Source organism: Planococcus citri, chromosome 2 (genome assembly GCF_950023065.1).
Source record: "Planococcus citri chromosome 2, ihPlaCitr1.1, whole genome shotgun sequence".
Taxonomy (NCBI): domain Eukaryota; kingdom Metazoa; phylum Arthropoda; class Insecta; order Hemiptera; family Pseudococcidae; genus Planococcus; species Planococcus citri.
The window spans coordinates 83,757,229-83,770,422 of NC_088678.1; the positions used below are offsets into that span (position 1 = coordinate 83,757,229).

Below are 13,194 nucleotides of genomic sequence, written 5' to 3' on the forward strand. Positions count from 1 at the left end.
TCGCCGCCGCCGCCACCGACCGCCGACGACGTTTAATTAAGACGAGCTTTATAACAACTACAAATACTTCGCTAGACGCCATCGCCATCGCCACACGCCAGACAATCAAAAATTACAAAATATCTCCCAGATAGAGTTACCTATAGAGGTACAGAATTGCCTCGTATCGTATCAACAATAACTCAATATGCAGTACAGCATAATCTGTACCTGCTACTCGATAACTCGATTCATAATTCAAACGAGTCCAAAAACCAACAGACATTTTATCAAAATATACCTACATCAATTAACAAAAAGTATCCTTATAAGATGTTGAAATGACGCGAAAAGATTTCTAAATGCATAAAAATCATTCAAACCCACAAAAAAACTTGAGAAACATCAAAATTGGGCAGAATTTGTAAAAAATTGCATAGAACACCGTGAAAATATGCGAAAAATGGCACAAATTACTCAAACAGGATTAAAACCATTGAAAAATACTAAAAATTGAAAATTGATGAAACGTTGTAAAAAAAATTTGCCACAATTGGGCTCAATTTGCATACAAATAAACGCAACTCAAAAAGCATAAAAATTGATTAAATTTGGATAACATTTATTGAAATTTAGCACACGTTGCAAAAACAAATCTAAAAACATGTTAAAATCACATAAAAACACCGAGCGAGGGGAAAACATTAAAATCGATCAAAATGATCGAAATTTCATCATTTTTTGTTTGGTGGGTAATTTTCCATGATTTCAATGTTGTTTTTTTTTTTGTTTTCCCTTCTGTTTTATTTCAATAAGTTTTCTTCGCGATATTTAATGCACAGTTTGCCAAATTTTTATAAAATTTTGTCAGTTTTTTTCAATAATTTTTGGATGACGAAGTTTATGGGGAAATCAATTTCAACCTTCCTTTTTTGGCATCTATGATAACTCAATAATAATCTTGGTCGACTTATTTTTTTAATACGTAACTTACTTTTCAACATTTTTTGCAAAACGAACTGAAAATTATCATAAATTTAATTTTTCTTTCTTCCGATGAAACTGGCTGAAACGAAGCAACTCGAGACAGGTAAGATTCATTTTCAATTTTCAATTTTTTTCTCCATTTCAAGTCCGTGTAGAAAAAAGATAAGACTAAATACTGTGGAAAAAGCGTCAGCTTACGTCACTCATAAGGCTTTACACACATAAACGAGCCCTTCCTCCACGTATCTCCTTCCTATCCCGCAGATTCGCCATTCAAAACTGAAAACTGAAAACTGAATTTCGCAGCAGCGGCGCGGCAGTAAAAGAGTGGCTTATCCGGGCGACAAATAAAGTGAACTGTTTGTCGTTTAGATGTGCCTCGCAGCTCGCACGTAGGTACGTAAGAGTTGCACAAAAAAACAGCTAAACAGAATACACGCCTGGCAAACAATTAAGTTGAATAAAAGTTTTATAATTATACATTACGCTCGACGGATTACGCGATACAACGAAACGCTCTACGTTTATTTAGATATAATGAAACAAAATTTTCGCAACTTTTCTCCTTTTCCGATGCATTTCCAAAAAACAAAAAAAAAAAAAAAAACTTAAATCGAATAAGTAGGTACGCCGATTGTTTTTTTTTTCACTCTGATATTTTCAATTCGATATTCATCGCGAAAAAAACTTACGTATTATACGAGTACATTATCATCAAATCTATAGGTCATTAATCAAATAACGCAAAGTAAGAATGGATTGGCAAGGTGAGGAGGGGAATTCGATTTCGATCCGCGGATCCCGAATTTCTGAAAGTTTCAACTCGTCCGAGAGTTGAAAATCAGCAGTGATTTGTTCAAATACTTATGAAAAAAGTCGTGAAATTTCTCATTTTTAAAGTTTATTCACGAATTATACGAATCGTTCGCTTACTTCGATTAAGTACATATGAATTTTTTGGTACATGATTACATCATGGTATGGTAGAAGTACCCAGACCCATTACCCACGTACAAATTGATACAGAAGTCATCGACATTTACCTGACAGAGAAACTAGGAGAAAATTGCAAATTCATCCGTAAGTTATGAAAAATCTGGTCCTGAAACTGCGTTGTCACATCGTATCGGAAAAATTCAAAAATTTTCTCGTCGAACCGAGATAGTCGCAATGAGAAAAACCGTCGCTCAACAATGACTAATTTATTGGCGAAAAAAGAAGGAAAACACACGAAATACCGAAATCACTAAGTAAGTAAAAGTGCCTTCGAAACGATAATGATATTGGAAAATCGACGACGCGAATTTTGTGCAACTTTTTATAAAGGTCGGCCAACGAATAGAAAATAGAAAATAATAAATACGTTAATATGATTGATTACATTTACTTATTCGTACGAAGTATTATATAGATAATAGGTACATATTTATACCTAAGGGGTAGGTAAGTGTCTCTGTTCGTCTTCGTTTTCCAAGTACTTTAATATGAAAAGCAAACTTATAACGTATGGATATCACCTTCTAATATTATTAAATGAAAAACGAAAAAAAAAAAAACCGAAGAAGAAAAAAAAACAAGACGAATCGATTCTCAAATAATAATTTTTCACCACATCACTATAGCACTAAGAGTATAGAAGTGGAAAAAAGTCGAAGTAACTCTTAAATTGAGAAAAAACTACGCTCGTATATCTACATTACGTTAGCTAATATCTCTGTACGGAGAAAATTAACATCGGAACCAAAATCGACTAGAAAAAAACGAAAACGATATTTTTTTTTTTGCGAAATTACGAGCGTAATTTTGGCGGTTTTTTGGAGAAGGCTAAAATAGCGCGCATCGCAGTCCACCGCTAATATCATACTGGTCGTTCTCGGTTCTAGTAGACTCGCAACCTCGGTGCGGCATCCGCATCACTTTGGTACTTTCAATTTTAACTTACGTATCTACGTTAGAATTGTTGCCGCTTGCCGGAGAATTGTCGTCATTTTCCGAAACACCACATGCTTAAACATGACATAATATAAGAATACGAGTACCCACAACCCAACTATCTACTTACTCTTGATAGCTCTATATCTATGTATAGGTATTATAATATGACGACCGAAGAAACCTTTTTTAAATTCATTATTTTTGCACTCTAACTTTTTTTTGTTGCAATTTTCCTTTTCTTCCTTTTTAACTCGTGCTCTTTTTTTTTCTCGGTGTACTCCCTTATACTCCATACAAGTGTTTATGATCCTTAATGCCCAAATATCAAATCTATATTTGTCATAATTACACAACTGAAAGTCGACAACGTCGCCGAACAAGATTTTATTTCTTTTTTTTTTTTTCGATTTAGGCAGCTGTCAGGTATACCTATCTACTAATTATTAGCTCTTGCTCACTACTCCGATTCATATCCCCTCGCATATTTTTAATGGACCTATACATTTTGTATGTAGGTACATGCTACATGATCGCGTTGTAGATTATTAATCTCATGACCTCATGAGTCATGACCAAGATGAAATGCACCTATCCTCGGATTTTTGAAACTTTGATGAAACATTGTTGGGTACCATTAAAAAAATGTTGAAGCGTAAAAATTTGCCCCCACCTCACCCCCTGGTTCCCAGAGGCGAAAAAACTTTTTTTTTTCGAAAAAAAATCGTATCTATTAGTCCGGCATACGACAATAGAAGTAATTGCACCCCCCCCCCACCGGCCGATCCTCCGGGACAACTTTTTTCTTAAAGGGCACATCCTAAGGAATATTTTAAAGCAAACTTTCCCAAAAAAAAGGTGGCCTTATTTACAACATGGCGGCCATTTTGATTGACAGGTCAGCCGAAATCGCAGATTTTGCGTTTCAACATAGGACTTGAACGAAGTTTTTCAAACTTTACAAAGGTAGATCGAAAGATCATGCTAAAATTCATCACCTGTCAAAATTTCAATTGCTAAGTGCGTTTTTCGATTTTTGGTGAATTTTTGAAAATCAAATTCAAGCCAAAAATGAGGGAAAAAATCAAAATTTTACCAAATTGACCAAGAAAGCTGAAATTTGGGATATACCCTATTTTCGACATGCCAAATCGATTGGAAACGGTTTCAACCCGTTTTGAGCAGTTCTGGAGCCTCCAGAAGATTTTTGAAACTCGAAATTCCCACAAAATTTCACCAAAATGGAGCTGGAAAGCTGAAATTTATTCTTCAAACTAATTTCAATACGCTACGAAGTCAACTGCAGGGGAATTTCAAGTCGTTCTGGAGCATCCATCGATTTTTTGAAAATTCCTGAAGCCTCCAGCAGATTTTTGAAACTTGAAATTTTTACAAAATTTCATCAAATGGAGATGGAAAGCTGAAATTTACTCTAACACTCCAATTTTAACACCCTCTGAAGATGACTTTTGGTGGGTTCAAGTCATTTTAGAGCCTCCAGCGACTTTTTTGAAAATTACTGGAGCCTCCAGTAGATTTTTGAAACTTGAAATTTCCTCAACATTAATTTAACAAATGGAGTTGGCAAGCTGAAATTTACTTCGCAGACTACATGGTGATTTCAAATGCTTTTGAAGCTTCCAGCTACTTTAAGGAAATTTCTATTTTCCAAAAAAACGCCATACAACCTTTCAAAAAGTCGCTGGAGGCTCCAAAACGACTTGAAATTCACCTGCAGTACTTCGTAGGGTATTATTGAAATTAGATTTTAGAATAAGTTTCAGCTTTCCATCTCTATTTGATGAAATTTTGTGAAAATTTAAATCTGCTGGAGGCTTTAGGAATTTTGCAAAAAGTCGCTGGAGGCTCGAAAACGAATTGAAATTCACCTGCAGTACTTTGTAGCGTATTGAAATTAGTTTTTAGAATAAATTTTAGCTTTACAACTCCAATTTGATGGAATTTTGTGGGAATTTCGAGTTTCAAAAATCTTCTGGAGGCTCCAGAACTGCTCAAAACGGGTTGAAACCGTTTCCAATCGATTTGGCATGTCGAAAATAGGGTATATCCCAAATTTCAGCTTTCTTGGTCAATTTGGTAAAATTTTGATTTTTTCCCTCATTTTTGGCCTGAATTCGATTTTCAAAAATTCACCAAAAATCGAAAAACGCACTTTAGCACTTGAAATTTTGACAGGTGATAAATTTTTGCACGATCCTTCGATCTACCTTTGTAATGTTTGAAAAATTTCGCGCAAGTCCTATGTTGAAAAACGCAAAATCTGCGATTTCGGCTGACCTGTCAATCAAAATGACCGGCATGTTGTAAGTAAGGCCAACTTTTTTTTGGGAAAATTTGCTTCAAAATATTCCTTAGGATGTGCCCTTTAAGAAAAAAAGTTGTCCCGGAGGATCGGCGGGGGGAGGGGTGCAATTACTCCTATTGTCATATGCCGAACTATAATATGTACTTGTACTTCAACGAGTTTTGAATAAAAAATGTTTAATTTTTAGGCTTCAACATTTTTTAAAATGTACGCGACAATGTTTCATCGATATTTCAAAAATCCGAGGACAGGAGCATAGCATTTCACTTATTTTACCCGGGAATACTCTTTCTTCAACTTCAGATGTATCATTAGCTAACCTACCCAAGGCAAAGTAAAATGATGTTTCAGAGAAAAAAAAAATTCTAATTTTGAACATACTTACTCTATCAGAGAAACCCTCAAATTTTCAACTTATAATCCTATTAAGCGTATTTTTTTTAGAAGGGTAAAATTCACAAACAAAAACGGAAACTGATACAAAAAAAAATCGAAAAAAACGATAGAAAGAAAACAGGAAATGAACGAACAGGAAGAAAAAGCCGAGTAAACACAAATTTTCTTCGATTCGTTACTTCGTAAATTACTCGGATTGATTGCTCTTTTTTCGGTTCCCTTTTGAAATGAAAAATAAAAATGAAATCCGCCAGGTACCTAATACCTACTATGTACCTACCACTACCTACCTACTACCTACAACCACATAATAACGAGACTGAAAAGTAACACGGAACGGCGTTTTTTTGCTACACGTTTAATTTTACATTCCTTTCGATACGTTGTAGGCTGAAGAGCTGAACTGAAGTTCATTCGAAAAACTACGCTCAACTCTACCTACTCGCTTTATCAAACAAATGAAACGAAATTTAAGAAATTTTGGACGGGCAACAAAATTAGCTGTTTATGTTTAGTCTGACGGAGTGTTGAAAAAGGTTTAAACGTGGATCACCTCTCGGCTCGAACTCGAGATTTACAAATGTGCAAATTTTTAGGAGAATACAAAGAGGATAAAATAAGTGACGAAAAAAAAAATCATTGAAAGGAAAGACCAAAAATGAGTTGTTTTGTTCTCTTTCCCTTCCCTCCCATTTTTCAACGTCCTTATCAAAATACAATTTTTCACTCATAATCCGAGAAATCATTGAAAAAATGTTTAAAAAATTCAAATCCCTGTTCAAAAATCTGGTCATCGATTGGCGATTATACTCGTAATTCTCGTTGCCAGAACATATAGTTTTGAGAGAACAAAATCGTGAAGACAGAGGCTCCAGAATGGCTCGAAATTGTGAAAGTCGAATTTCGAGGGTCGGTAACTATATTAGACGGAGTACAGCCGTTTGTGCACATTTCAGAAATTCTTCTACGAACAGACAATCTTCGTTGCGGTTGTTCTTTTTTTCCCTTAAATGCTGGTTGAAAAACACACTCGAGGTGTCCGCCTAAACTAAGTTAAACAGATCGAACCCAAATAAAAAATTTAGGTGAAGGCTTCAGAAAATGCACGAAAATTGTAAAATTTGGTTCAGTAGAGTCAATGTTAGTTTCCGGATTCATTTTTAGAATTTTTACCAAATTAAAAAATGAAAAAAAAATACGAATTGCCGAGAATGAAGAATTTTGGACTTTCAAAAATTTTAAAAAGAATTGGGGCAGAAGAAATTTTGGTTGTGGGAATTTCAGACCATGCTCTCCCCAAAATTCGAGGTCTCGTTCAAATAAGAAGCGGACACTTCAAGAGGTTCTCTTTGTTACGTCCAATTCAAATGCTGGATAATGTCGTAAGAGGAAAAAATAATTATGTAAATTTCTAAATTATACAATTTATAATCACGTTTCAGTCAAATGTGGAATAACGTTCGTTAATACTGAAATCAATCAAAATTTCCCCAAAAGTCAAAAAAATGTATCATCCGTCAACGTATAAGGTACTTGAACATTGAAGGAGCAAATAAACGAAAAACAAATCTAAAACACCGGTTGCGATCGCCCATTATAAGACGGACCAAAAAACAGAAAAAAAAAGGTCACGGTGAAGCGATACTTCTCAAAACTAAATTTCCTTTACATCACCGTTTGTGAAACTACTCGCCTTTTCAACCAACTTATTCGCGTCTGAAAGTCGCAACTTGTTGACGATGATGGCAATATTTCAAACTTAATTACCAGATCATTAACATTTTATTATAAGCGTCTCGTTTACAACCACCTCTAAGTTCATTATTACTAACTTTGATCTTTGATAAAACGATCAAACCTTCATTCTATCAATCAACTTCTACGTATAATTTGTAAAGAAACAGAAACAATTTCAATTCATCTGAAACACCTCATTAAAGATTATTACCTAATACTTATTAGCATTTTTCGAAATAAACAAAATTTTTGTACAATTTTTGCAAGAACATGGTTGTTTTGACAATTTTGCCAAAAATTACATTTTTCGAAAATTTTACCAAAAATGAACATCTGTTAACTAGTATTTTGCTAAAAATTAACACGTCTTTTCAAATCGGGCAAATTGGGGGGGGGGGACTAACTAGAAGCTTATACGGAAGTTTCGCAAAAAACAGCACTTCTGTTTGGCAATTTTGGAACAAAAAGAAGACTTTTTAAACAGATAAGGCGAAAAATTCTTTTTGGATTTGAGTAAAACTCATAGATACAATCGTAGCTCCGACTGAGATGTTCACAAATTATAGGGTAAAATGGACGTAAGGTGTACCTAAAAATTATAAAAATGAATGTCGGGATTCTGTTTTTATTTTTATTTTTTTTTTTAAAATAAGAGCACTTTTTAATTAAACGGGAAAACGACATAAAAAAAATTAAATCTTTCGCAATTTAAATGTTACGAGAAACGACGCGATTCGATAAATTCGACTTATCAATCCTTCACCTGACTAAACTTATAATCGCGAACAATAATTATAAAAACGATTGATAAGCCACGCTTCGAGTTTTGAAACTTTGAAATTACCTGTTTGTCACTAGTCAAGAAACACACGACGAAATAGAAAATAAATTGCACTTCGGTAAATTAATAGAAGACGTAAGTAACTATAACGATAAAATATTTCGATTAAATTTGGTAGGTACGTCTACGTACTAAATTACTTTAGCGATTTTCAAATGAATCATTATCCCATTCCTATCTCAATAGTCGAAAAGTTTCTTTCTCATTAAGTAAACAAAAAAAAAAAAGAATAATCACTGTGTACCTCTGATTGTAAGCTAGGTCATTGGCTACGCTAGCACGAGCGCAAGCAATCCTGCGATCACATCTCCTTGAGAAAATAGCGTGTAATTCCATTTTTAAAACTTGGTTATGAAAATAAAAAGAACTGCCGAGTGTCCATCTTTGGAGCCAAAATAATATTAACCGTCTCCGGGCTGGAAAATGTTTTCTTACAACATAGGCTACCTACACCTATCTATACAGCATCTATGAAATGAGCCTCGTGACGAATTAATTCCAAAGAAACAAACGCTAATTCTGCGATGTAAAACACAATTACTTCACTTCCATAAACTAATAATATACCTACTCCCAGTACCATACATATCAACGAATTCGGTATTTTGATTTTCAAGAATCTCCTTATAGGCATATAGGCAGTAAGCACATAAAATATATACTCGTATTTTATAATCGTAAGTCGTTATCATCGTCAACTTTGACAGTTTTTCTTCTTTTTAACACGCTCGACTACTTAGTATGATTGATGTTGCTTTCAGAAAATCATCGACATTCGACATTACAGTATATAGCGAGACTTACATGCATACTGCGTAGGAACATACGATTGCGATCAATTTGAGTAAAAGTGTAGATAAAAAATAAAAAATTACATTGCACAGTTGAGTGTTGAATGGTTTCCCCGGATTTGTTCAAAATTATCGCGAACGAAGTTGTCAAATTGTCAGAATTGAGTATTGCATCGAGTATATACCTGATTACCTACTACCTACTCCATTGCTAATCAAAATCAAACCCAGGTAAATAATTGTTGAAAATCAAAAAATAAAATTATTTCACTTTTTCTTGAAAATTTTCAAAGAAAATTAGTTAGATTTCGCGAGAAGATGATTCCATACCTTTTTTCACATTTCTTGTTATGTAGATTGCAAAAAGGGGTAGGTCTAGGTAGTAGGTACCAACTACCAAGTTGAAAAACATCAAAAAATTTCCAAAAAAATGTGATTTCTAGATAAAACTTGATCTATATGTAACTCCTTTTTACCACCCCCGTCTTTCGATCAATGTTGGACCCCTCTTGTACAGAGTTCCCTCAAGTTGGAAAAAATAAAAATCGAATCGAACACGAGTCAATGAAAATTTTTCAAAAAGAAGGTAAGTATTAGATTTCATGAGAAAATAATTCCATATTTTCAAACTCGCCAAAAGCTTCAAGTCGAAAAAATAAAAATCAAAAAGATCCGGAGAAAGCATTTCTATTAAAAATTGTTTTTACTTTGGGTGAAAATTCCTCTAAATAATCCTCTCTTCGAGAGAAAACCGCCTCCGGTATCCCACAAACATTGCTTGGAAAACCGGGAGAAGAGTTCTTCTAATGTACATAGAAAACTACTTTACAACACAAAAACTGATGTATACGTCATATTTAAAACAAAAGTATAAACCGATAGACCAAAGACCTACCGCAATACGCCATACTTCGTAATTCTCTTAACAATTTAGATATTGCAGTTCACTTTTTCCCGTAAAGCGCAGCGAGACAAACAACGGATACATTTAATACCGAATGGTTAGTGGGTCCGATACCGATTGGGTTAATGAAACGATCAGAGACTGGATCCGAATGGAAATTGCGCGATACACCAACAGATTTGCCATCTAACGGCAACTTTTACCCATGCAGATTCTAATAGAAGACGACAGACGTTGAATAAAACGCAAACATAATCGAAGAAAATACTAGGATTTAACCACTATACCGAACCCATATCTTGCAATCATTAGGTTACCATTCACGTACGACTATAATATGTATTAACTTCAAAAAGTATTACCTATAACGATAGTATAACGAGAAACAACTTACAATAATGTTGATGGAAAGACCACAAAGCGAGGCACCAGCATGACGGATGATCAACTTGAAGTTAGATATGGTAAACGCGATTTTCATTCGAATACGATTAGGCCTATATATATTCATTTTTCCAACGGATTTACGAACAACGAAGCTAAAACAACATCCCTTGAACAAAACCAATCGTATCAATAATTTAGATTTAGCTCGCAACGTCGCAACGTAAGAATTACATATCTACTTAGGTACTCGTATATAGTAAATTATGTAGTAATGAGGAATTACTCACTTCGGCTATGACGTTCCCACGTTCGGTATTCATTAATTTCTTGTAGGTACAATTCAGTTACACAGCCGATTACTATAACTTGGAATAAATGATAACTTTGGAGCAAAACAACCATTGGACGAAATCGTATTCGTTGACGAATTACCTATAGTAATTAGTTCAAGTGATAAACAGTAAACTCGCCGTTCAGCTCGATTTGACAGCTTCAGCAGTCGAACCTCATCAATTCGAAGTTCCAATGAAGTAGAATCAGCCGACGATGCAATACCGGTATTTTCGCTAAAATAAATTACAAACTACCTATATAGAAGATAATGTACGAACAAATTCAACAAAGTTGAAAGTACCTATAATTTTATCAGCTAGGAGATACGAACGATTGGAATTAGCGTAAGGTATTTTTAATTCATTCCAACTTACCAATTTTAGTTTCGAATCAATTTGTTTGATTATTGCAGGTAACATTGATGAAGGCTGCGAATTACCACCGAGCATCGAATATGCGAATAACTACCCTGCAAAAAAAATTTGCCAAGATTAGAACACAAATATTCGAACTTCATGATAATGAATCTAGCAACTATTCAAAACATAACTGCGGTTGCAGATACAGAAGGTAAGCACTTAGTAAGCACTCTACTACGATTAGGCATCACAACTGGTAACTCGTTAGCTACTAACTAAAGTAATATTCCTAAACGAAAACACAACGAGCACATTTTGGACACTTTTCATTTCATTTCTGGAATTATCATCTTTCTTTGGAGTCGACAGTAATATAGAACTTACTTTAGCAGCTAATGCTATGCATGATCAAGTAAAAGCTATACCTAGTTCGAGTATTCCATCATTTTATAAAAATAACTCTCTTACCGCTGAAATACAATGGATTGTTGAATGGAGATTCACTTACTCATGCAGGACCTGAATTGAATATCAACGCAGCACAGACATTGCGCATTATAAAAGTCTTTCCAAAACCAATACTTATCGATGAATCATTTTATAAAAATATCTCACCACTGAAACACAATGGATTGCTGAATGGTGATTCACACTCGTGTAGGACTGAAGGAATTGAATATCAACGCAGCATAGATACACTAGATGCACATTAGAAAAGTCTTTCCAGAACCAATATCGATGAATGCAACATCTAATTCACACACATCCACATTTGAAATCTACTTACTTATATGAAGAAACATTAATTATGAAAAATAAATTAAATCTTCACAAGTTCACACCGCGAACAATGGCAAATGGCAGGCAAAAACGGAAAAAAAGAGCGCGTCATCGCCAGTACCACTACTACCTCACATTAACAATACACACACAAAGTACGCTAATAGGGGGCAGCCTTCAAAGTAAACAAAAACATTTGACCAATCAGATTTTTCATTCCCTGGAATAAAAAAATCTGATTGGTTGAGCAGTGAACTTTGAATATTTTTTAATTTAAATTTTAAAATTACACCCGCATTTACGTGATCTCTATTTCGTATCTCGTTTTAGAAAATTGGAATCTGCCATAAAAACAGCTACCTATCTAAGTAATCGTAATTTCGAAAACTCTCATTTACGATTTTCAGACCATACTTAGCTTCATTAATCAGTACCTATTCAGTATTCACGAAATGTATATGGGTTACAAATAATTGCAATCGAGGAAATAATGAGTTTGAGTGGATTCGATTAAGCAATAAATGATAGAATTAGATAGATTTAAAGGTCAAACTCACGTTCATCATTTCCTAATTTTCAATTCCAACTTCCAAGTTTCTGCCAACAATAGTGCATTATTAAAAACTAAAAAGCTTGTTTTTTACAAGGCTAATGGTAATTTAAAAAATGTGCTAAGTTCAAATTACTGAATTTAATAATTTGTGAACAGTTTCGGTGGAAAACAACACAGAGATGAAGTTTACAACCATTATTATAAACGACGAGCCTTTTTTAAGTTCACCTTTTTTCACCTTCCAAACGTAACTTCAAATTATAGGCCCACGATTTTGCTTCTGAACGATGGACATGAGAAATGTGGCTTCATTTCAAAATTACGTATTCTAGTAGGTACATATGTAAATGTATGAAGGCTATGTTGTAATGTTTCGACATTCATCTTGCGAAAAAATAGAGAACTAAACGTATCAGTTCTCTTCTCTTAGATAAAGTGTGTAGCCACTGTTATAAAAGGAAAAGAAATCCCATTGACTAATCGTGCCTTAAACTAATGAGTAAGGAAAATATCGAACCTTGGTGATGCTTGGTTCTTATAATCAAATTTTATAATCAATTTTTGGAAGGGTACAGGTTGTCCCACGGGAGGCATGCCTACTTTTGCATGCCACTCGGGTGATAGCAATCTGCCCTCAATTAATTGAACATTTATGTATACGCGAAACGTAAGTTTCAAAAAAAATTAAGGGATGAACTTTCGGTTTCTAGGGATATGAAAACCACTTAGTTTTTCGTCACGTATCAATCGTACCATATTTCGGGCAAGTAATCAATAATGATTTGATTTCCAAGTGAAAAGCATATCGTCGTTTGAAATTGGAAAATTCACTGCCACTAATGATTCGGAACAATAATTTCACTGCAAATACAACCTATAGGCTATAGCA

At 34.3% G+C, this 13,194-nt stretch overlaps 1 protein-coding gene and 1 non-coding gene across 5 annotated transcripts in view; one reads left to right on the forward strand and one right to left on the reverse strand.

The window, feature by feature from the left end:
• The window catches only part of LOC135838109 (neuropeptides capa receptor-like), an 87,198-nt gene extending 75,375 nt beyond the window's left edge, over nucleotides 1–11,823 (reverse strand). For 2 of the 4 annotated variants that reach the window (XM_065353677.1, XM_065353674.1), the window contains exons 1-4: nucleotides 11,588–11,823; nucleotides 10,988–11,082; nucleotides 10,568–10,846; nucleotides 10,288–10,446 (exon numbers count right to left, since the gene is read on the reverse strand). The gene's annotated coding sequence lies outside the window, so the exon portion shown is untranslated. Of the gene's footprint in view, nucleotides 1–2,009; nucleotides 2,843–10,287; nucleotides 10,447–10,567; nucleotides 10,847–10,987; nucleotides 11,083–11,587 lie in introns of those variants that run through there. The other 2 variants (XM_065353676.1, XM_065353675.1) reach the window with 2 other exon arrangements.
• Nucleotides 11,824–12,787: 964 nt separating this feature from the next.
• On the forward strand, nucleotides 12,788–12,940 carry LOC135838270 (U12 minor spliceosomal RNA). The gene has a single exon (XR_010557359.1). It is a non-coding gene; the product is annotated as a U12 minor spliceosomal RNA (small nuclear RNA).
• The last annotated feature ends 254 nt before the right edge of the window (nucleotides 12,941–13,194 follow it).